The sequence below is a fragment of the Lineus longissimus genome, chromosome 7 (assembly GCF_910592395.1).
Source record: "Lineus longissimus chromosome 7, tnLinLong1.2, whole genome shotgun sequence".
In the NCBI taxonomy this organism is placed as follows: domain Eukaryota; kingdom Metazoa; phylum Nemertea; class Pilidiophora; order Heteronemertea; family Lineidae; genus Lineus; species Lineus longissimus.
Genome location: NC_088314.1, coordinates 15,184,449 through 15,190,897, shown reverse-complemented (window position 1 = coordinate 15,190,897; position 6,449 = coordinate 15,184,449). Strand labels below are relative to the sequence as shown.

At 52.1% G+C, this 6,449-nt stretch overlaps 4 non-coding genes and 1 pseudogene across 4 annotated transcripts; all 5 read right to left on the bottom strand.

Annotated features, from left to right (window-relative positions):
• Nucleotides 1-1,108: 1,108 nt before the first annotated feature.
• LOC135491900 (U2 spliceosomal RNA) lies at nucleotides 1,109-1,301 on the bottom strand. Its single transcript, XR_010447978.1, has one exon. It is a non-coding gene; the product is annotated as a U2 spliceosomal RNA (small nuclear RNA).
• Nucleotides 1,302-2,227: 926 nt separating this feature from the next.
• On the bottom strand, nucleotides 2,228-2,417 carry LOC135491801 (U2 spliceosomal RNA). The gene has a single exon (XR_010447914.1). It is a non-coding gene; the product is annotated as a U2 spliceosomal RNA (small nuclear RNA).
• A 998-nt stretch (nucleotides 2,418-3,415) lies between these two features.
• LOC135491854 (U2 spliceosomal RNA) lies at nucleotides 3,416-3,522 on the bottom strand (annotated as a pseudogene).
• Nucleotides 3,523-4,445: 923 nt separating this feature from the next.
• Nucleotides 4,446-4,638, bottom strand: LOC135491899 (U2 spliceosomal RNA). The gene has a single exon (XR_010447977.1). It is a non-coding gene; the product is annotated as a U2 spliceosomal RNA (small nuclear RNA).
• A 921-nt stretch (nucleotides 4,639-5,559) lies between these two features.
• On the bottom strand, nucleotides 5,560-5,752 carry LOC135491898 (U2 spliceosomal RNA). The gene has a single exon (XR_010447976.1). It is a non-coding gene; the product is annotated as a U2 spliceosomal RNA (small nuclear RNA).
• Nucleotides 5,753-6,449: the final 697 nt, after the last annotated feature.

The following is a 6,449-nucleotide window of genomic DNA, read 5'->3' as shown; positions in this document are numbered from 1 at the left end:
ATCTATAATCTCCTGCCAAAGCTTTTTATACAAGATGTCCCCTGGTAACAAAGTCCCCGTCCCTCTATCGTTCCTTCCCGAAGCAAAATTAAAGTCCCCCCCTAAAATCCACTGTTCCCCCCTAAATTTCCTCACATACTCTTTTAGCTTTTGACAGAAGATTATAGCTTTATCGTGGTTTTTAATTGGATTCTGTGTGGGCATGTATACAGAGAGAACATGCGTGCCGGACCCCAGGCGCACATGGCATATTCTCCCCTCTAACCCCCCTGGAACTACAAACTCCCTTTCTACAGCAGTTCTGGTAATGATGGCCGCGCCTGCGTGGGCCTGGCTACTGCTATAGAAATGAAGTCCGTAGTTCCGATTAATCCATGGTCCCAAATTGTCCGGCACCACATGCACTTCCTGTATACATGCCACATCACACTTTAACCTTACTATTTTATTTAAAACACTCGTCCTTTTTTCATATAACCCGTTCACATTCATTGAGACCACAGTTACCGCCATTAATATACCGATGAAAATAAAGAGAGGATCCATTAAATTAATGTTTGAAGGGTTTTGCAGGCACATTCCGACCCCTCCCTGGCGGGCTACGCCTCGGGCGTGGTGGCACCCCCAAGTTGGGCTTTTTGACCACCGGTGTAGTTTGATCTTTAACAGATCGGTCCCCTCCCCCCGTTCGAGTGCCAAATTCGGCCCTGAACGTCGAGCACGGCCAGTTTGAGCCCTCACTGACGTCACTGTCGCCACTGTCGCCAGGGACACGTGGCTGCCTGGCTGCGGTGACGTCATCGATATCGTCACAGGGGCTTCCCGTCACCAGGGAGGTCGTCTGCGGCCAGGAAGCCATTTAGGCGCCAGACAGAGCTCGGACACGAGGTTATTCGACCAAACTCTTGCCTTGATTTAATGCCCACACACAACTGTACCGGTATCTGTTCTTGATCTGCCTAGCTTCTGATACATATTTAGTTTAATTGAATCACCTGGCCCCAGGACCCCCACCCCCACCCCTCCCCCTCCCAAGCTCGGTAAGGCATGGGAAAGGGAAGTTAACAATGGGGAAGGGCATTTGGGGAAAGGTCTATTGTTGGTTTGTTTATTATGGGCCGATCCTGGAGGTACTGCAATACCAGGCCAACCCGTGGCGAGAGCGGAGCAAGCCCCTGACATCTCGCCGAGGTCCAAAAATCAGTTTAATATCGAAGCACCTCAATGAGGTGCGTATCAGATATTAAGCTGATAAGAACAGATACTACACTTTGATCTTAGCCAATAGGCCGAGAAGCGATGCCGGCGTCGGCTTCGAAAATTCTACATGTTGCAAACGGCGTGAATTGTCCAAGCCGTGACGTTTCGGCTGCGTGTGACGTAGTTGATTTGGTCAACGCCAGATGGCAGCAGACGACGTTGCAGGTGCCAGTGTCCTCGGGAATCGACAAGGCAAATTGTCCGTGGAGCGAGGAGTGTCCCCCCCAGCACACAGTAGTTCCTTAGAAAGTCGAAGGACGCGCCTCGTCCCGCGGTGGCCAAGCTGTTCTGGGCGTGTGACTGGCTTCGCGGGCCCTGGGAGTTCGAGGTGAGTCCGTCCGATTAGGGCGTCTGAATGTAGGTCGCAAACACCGCGCGGAACGACACAAGCCAATCGAGGCGGTGAGCAAGTTATTTCCAAGCGAATCTTCCAACGGCAACCGACGGAGAACTATTCCAAGCATGCCCACCTTTTCACACGCGTTTCATGTAGGCCTGGCGCTGCTCTTTCGACTGGCGGGTGCCCCCCCCCCCCCCCCCCCCCCGTTCGAGTGCCAAATTCGGCCCTGAACGTCGAGCACGGCCAGTTTGAGCCCTCACTGACGTCACTGTCGCCACTGTCGCCAGGGACACGTGGCTGCCTGGCTGCGGTGACGTCATCGATATCGTCACAGGGGCTTCCCGTCACCAGGGAGGTCGTCTGCGGCCAGGAAGCCATTTAGGCGCCAGACAGAGCTCGGACACGAGGTTATTCGACCAAACTCTTGCCTTGATTTAATGCCCACACACAACTGTACCGGTATCTGTTCTTGATCTGCCTAGCTTCTGATACATATTTAGTTTAATTGAATCACCTGGCCCCAGGACCCCCACCCCGACCCCTCCCCCTCCCAAGCTCGGTAAGGCATGGGAAAGGGAAGTTAACAATGGGGAAGGGCATTTGGGGAAAGGTCTATTGTTGGTTTGTTTATTATGGGCCGATCCTGGAGGTACTGCAATACCAGGCCAACCCGTGGCGAGAGCGGAGCAAGCCCCTGACATCTCGCCGAGGTCCAAAAATCAGTTTAATATCGAAGCACCTCAATGAGGTGCGTATCAGATATTAAGCTGATAAGAACAGATACTTTTTTTTTGCAGCATAAACCCGCAGTGGGTATCTTTTATTTCACGTATCCAAACGGGCATATACAATTATTCATTTACAATTACTGTATACAGGGGTTTTACAAAGGATGTATCTATTTGTTTAAAATTTTTCATTATTTTACTGTGAGCCCGTCCGGTGCCGTCCCGACGCCCGTGCTGAAAGCCCTATTGGCGAGACAGCACTCGGCGTCGCGACGGCCCCGTCGATCCCACAGTACTCCATATGGAATTGGGGGACTACTGCGAAGCCGCCCCCGAACCGTCCCGATGCCCAGACCGACGTCATACTTTGTGTCGCCGACCCCGGCACCGAAACGGCCCGTTGCCGTCCCCACAGTACTCCCCTTACGCTCTCTGTGAACCCAGACTTAGTATTTACAAAACATACATACATATACGCCTTCCAAATAATGTCCATTGAAACTAATTTTCACTTTATAATCTTAACTGTTTACTTTTTTTGTTTTAGCACCAATGGAAGAATTAATTAACATGTGAGCACCAAGTATATACGTGTACGGAATATTCAAAACTATTGGCACCACTTATTACATTTTGATATTTAACATTTTATTATTTTTGTTGTAGCACCAATAGAAACGGAACATTTAATTATCTGATTAAATCAATGTGGATAAAACGTGCCAGTGTAAATTGAAGGCATACTAACATAAAATAATAACATAATAACATAAAACATAAAGGTTTAAAACATAAATTAATAACATAATTCATAACTCATGTTTAAAACAATGTGCCTATAGTGCTCAATGGCAAGTATATACATATGTGCGCCCAGTGCAAAGGGTCGAGACCATCCATCTGGTCTCATTCTGACCCCTGCTTGGGAACTGGGCTAATCTAAGTCGCCAAAAAATTTTATACTATGTTTTAAAATTCACATTTCTGTGCGTGCGTTCAATTAATACCCTATATACATATATTTACAATATTTACAACTAACTATGCAAGATGTAAAATGCAAAAAGAATGAAGGAAAAAGAAAACAAGAGGGAAAAAAATATATTTTTGAAGGAAATTGAACAGTGGAATATGGCAGGTTCGGATAAGAACAGATACTACACTTTGATCTTAGCCAATAGGCCGAGAAGCGATGCCGGCGTCGGCTTCGAAAATTCTACATGTTGCAAACGGCGTGAATTGTCCAAGCCGTGACGTTTCGGCTGCGTGTGACGTAGTTGATTTGGTCAACGCCAGATGGCAGCAGACGACGTTGCAGGTGCCAGTGTCCTCGGGAATCGACAAGGCAAATTGTCCGTGGAGCGAGGAGTGTCCCCCCCAGCACAGTAGTTCCTTAGAAAGTCGAAGGACGCGCCTCGTCCCGCGGTGGCCAAGCTGTTCTGGGCGTGTGACTGGCTTCGCGGGCCCTGGGAGTTCGAGGTGAGTCCGTCCGATTAGGGCGTCTGAATGTAGGTCGCAAACACCGCGCGGAACGACACAAGCCAATCGAGGCGGTGAGCAAGTTATTTCCAAGCGAATCTTCCAACGGCAACCGACGGAGAACTATTCCAAGCATGCCCACCTTTTCACACGCGTTTCATGTAGGCCTGGCGCTGCTCTTTCGACTGGCGGGTGCCCCCCCCCCCCCCCCCCCCCGTTCGAGTGCCAAATTCGGCCCTGAACGTCGAGCACGGCCAGTTTGAGCCCTCACTGACGTCACTGTCGCCACTGTCGCCAGGGACACGTGGCTGCCTGGCTGCGGTGACGTCATCGATATCGTCACAGGGGCTTCCCGTCACCAGGGAGGTCGTCTGCGGCCAGGAAGCCATTTAGGCGCCAGACAGAGCTCGGACACGAGGTTATTCGACCAAACTCTTGCCTTGATTTAATGCCCACACACAACTGTACCGGTATCTGTTCTTGATCTGCCTAGCTTCTGATACATATTTAGTTTAATTGAATCACCTGGCCCCAGGACCCCCACCCCGACCCCTCCCCCTCCCAAGCTCGGTAAGGCATGGGAAAGGGAAGTTAACAATGGGGAAGGGCATTTGGGGAAAGGTCTATTGTTGGTTTGTTTATTATGGGCCGATCCTGGAGGTACTGCAATACCAGGCCAACCCGTGGCGAGAGCGGAGCAAGCCCCTGACATCTCGCCGAGGTCCAAAAATCAGTTTAATATCGAAGCACCTCAATGAGGTGCGTATCAGATATTAAGCTGATAAGAACAGATACTACACTTTGATCTTAGCCAATAGGCCGAGAAGCGATGCCGGCGTCGGCTTCGAAAATTCTACATGTTGCAAACGGCGTGAATTGTCCAAGCCGTGACGTTTCGGCTGCGTGTGACGTAGTTGATTTGGTCAACGCCAGATGGCAGCAGACGACGTTGCAGGTGCCAGTGTCCTCGGGAATCGACAAGGCAAATTGTCCGTGGAGCGAGGAGTGTCCCCCCCAGCACAGTAGTTCCTTAGAAAGTCGAAGGACGCGCCTCGTCCCGCGGTGGCCAAGCTGTTCTGGGCGTGTGACTGGCTTCGCGGGCCCTGGGAGTTCGAGGTGAGTCCGTCCGATTAGGGCGTCTGAATGTAGGTCGCAAACACCGCGCGGAACGACACAAGCCAATCGAGGCGGTGAGCAAGTTATTTCCAAGCGAATCTTCCAACGAACCGACGGAGAACTATTCCAAGCATGCCCACCTTTTCACACGCGTTTCATGTAGGCCTGGCGCTGCTCTTTCGACTGGCGGGTGGCCCCCCCCCCCTCCCCCCCGTTCGAGTGCCAAATTCGGCCCTGAACGTCGAGCACGGCCAGTTTGAGCCCTCACTGACGTCACTGTCGCCACTGTCGCCAGGGACACGTGGCTGCCTGGCTGCGGTGACGTCATCGATATCGTCACAGGGGCTTCCCGTCACCAGGGAGGTCGTCTGCGGCCAGGAAGCCATTTAGGCGCCAGACAGAGCTCGGACACGAGGTTATTCGACCAAACTCTTGCCTTGATTTAATGCCCACACACAACTGTACCGGTATCTGTTCTTGATCTGCCTAGCTTCTGATACATATTTAGTTTAATTGAATCACCTGGCCCCAGGACCCCCCACCCCGACCCCTCCCCCTCCCAAGCTCGGTAAGGCATGGGAAAGGGAAGTTAACAATGGGGAAGGGCATTTGGGGAAAGGTCTATTGTTGGTTTGTTTATTATGGGCCGATCCTGGAGGTACTGCAATACCAGGCCAACCCGTGGCGAGAGCGGAGCAAGCCCCTGACATCTCGCCGAGGTCCAAAAATCAGTTTAATATCGAAGCACCTCAATGAGGTGCGTATCAGATATTAAGCTGATAAGAACAGATACTACACTTTGATCTTAGCCAATAGGCCGAGAAGCGATGCCGGCGTCGGCTTCGAAAATTCTACATGTTGCAAACGGCGTGAATTGTCCAAGCCGTGACGTTTCGGCTGCGTGTGACGTAGTTGATTTGGTCAACGCCAGATGGCAGCAGACGACGTTGCAGGTGCCAGTGTCCTCGGGAATCGACAAGGCAAATTGTCCGTGGAGCGAGGAGTGTCCCCCCCAGCACAGTAGTTCCTTAGAAAGTCGAAGGACGCGCCTCGTCCCGCGGTGGCCAAGCTGTTCTGGGCGTGTGACTGGCTTCGCGGGCCCTGGGAGTTCGAGGTGAGTCCGTCCGATTAGGGCGTCTGAATGTAGGTCGCAAACACCGCGCGGAACGACACAAGCCAATCGAGGCGGTGAGCAAGTTATTTCCAAGCGAATCTTCCAACGGCAACCGACGGAGAACTATTCCAAGCATGCCCACCTTTTCACACGCGTTTCATGTAGGCCTGGCGCTGCTCTTTCGACTGGCGGGTGCCCCCCCCCCCCCCCCCCCCCCCCCGTTCGAGTGCCAAATTCGGCCCTGAACGTCGAGCACGGCCAGTTTGAGCCCTCACTGACGTCACTGTCGCCACTGTCGCCAGGGACACGTGGCTGCCTGGCTGCGGTGACGTCATCGATATCGTCACAGGGGCTTCCCGTCACCAGGGAGGTCGTCTGCGGCCAGGAAGCCATTTAGGCGCCAGACAGAGCT